Below are 1,490 nucleotides of genomic sequence, written 5' to 3'. Positions count from 1 at the left end.
CTTAGGCGATTCTTCTGCCTCAGCCTCCCAAGTAGCTGGGACTACAGGCGCCCGCCACAACGCCCGGCTATTTTTTGTTGCAGTTTGGCCGGGGCTGGGTTTGAACCCGCCACCCTCGGTATATGGGGCCAGCGCCCTACTCACTGAGCCACAGGCGTCTCCCAAGTCCTTTTTTTTTTTGATACAGAGTCTCACTTTGTCACCCTAGGTAGAGTGCCGTGGTGACACAGCTCACAGCAACCTCAAACTCTTGGGCTCAGGTGATTCTCTTGCCTCAGCCTCCCAGGTAGGTGGGATTACAGGTGCCCGCAGCAAGGCCTGGCTATTTTTTGGTTGTAGTTGTCATTGTTTGGCAGGCCTGGGCTGGATTTGAACACGCCAGCTTCTGTGGATGTGGCTGGTGCCCTAGCCCCTGAGCTATAGGCGCCTATCTGGAGTCTTAATAAAACTGATAATTAGCCAGGTGTGGTGGCTCACGCCTGTAATCCTAGCACTCCTGGAGGCCAAGGTGGGTGGATTGCCTGAGTTCCAGAACAGACTGAGGCAGAGTAAGACCTTGTCTCTGAAAAAAAAAAAAAATAGCTGGGTGTCGTGACAGGCGCATGTAGTCCTAGGGAGGTGGGAGGCTGAGGCAAGAGAATCACTTCAGCCCAAGAGTTTGAGGTTGCTGTGATCTGTGATGCAATGGTACTCTACTAAGGGTGACAAAGTGAGATTCTGTCTTAAACAAAAGAAAACAAAACAAAACTGATAATTAGCAGTGTAGAAATTAAGTTTTGCTCATTTTCTTTACTTCTTTATTTTTTTTTTTGCAGTTTTTGGCTGGGGCTGGGTTTGAACCTGCCACCTCCAGCATATGGGGCTGGTGCCCTACTCCTTTGAGCCACAGGCGCCACCTGCTCATTTTATTTCCTAATATGATATTGCAGAATTCTTCTAGTTAAAGAAAATTATCAGGGCTGCGCCTGTGGCTCAGTGGGTAGGGTGCCAGCCCCATATACCAAGGATAGCAGGTTCAAACCTGGCCCTGGCCGAACTGCAACAAAAAAATAGCTGGGCCACGTTGTGGCAGGCACCTATAGTCCCAGATACTTGGGAGGCTGAGGCAAGAGAATCGTCTAAGCCCAGGAATTAGAGGTTACTGTGAGCAGTGTGACACCATGGCACTCTACCGAGGGTGATAAAATGAGACTCTGTCCCTACAAAAAAAAAAAAAAAGGAACGAAATTGTCAAACAATTTTTTTTTTGAATTTAAAGAATTCAAATTGCCGTCTGCAGACTACTAGATAAAAATTTCAATATGTAAGCATAAAAGTGAATGAACAGGCTTGGTGCCTGTGGCTCAAGTGGCTAAGGCGCCAGCCACATACACCTAAGGTGGCGGGTTCAAATCCAACCTGGACCCACCAAACAACAATGATGGCTGCAACCAAAAAATAGCCAGGTGTTGTGGCAGGCGCCTGTGGTCCCAGCTTCTTGGGAGGCTGAG

The 1,490-nt window shown here is 48.5% G+C and overlaps 1 protein-coding gene across 2 annotated transcripts in view; it reads right to left on the bottom strand.

Annotated features, from left to right (window-relative positions):
- FAXDC2 (fatty acid hydroxylase domain containing 2) overlaps positions 1 to 1,490 on the bottom strand; it is a 33,250-nt gene that overhangs the window by 22,756 nt on the left and 9,004 nt on the right. The gene's annotated exons all lie outside the window — the stretch shown is intronic.

Source organism: Otolemur garnettii, unplaced genomic scaffold (assembly GCF_000181295.1).
Source record: "Otolemur garnettii isolate 467f Iridium unplaced genomic scaffold, OtoGar3 scaffold00003, whole genome shotgun sequence".
NCBI classification, from domain to species: domain Eukaryota; kingdom Metazoa; phylum Chordata; class Mammalia; order Primates; family Galagidae; genus Otolemur; species Otolemur garnettii.
Note: the sequence above shows the minus strand (reverse complement) of the source record. Positions and strands in the feature narration are given on the sequence as shown.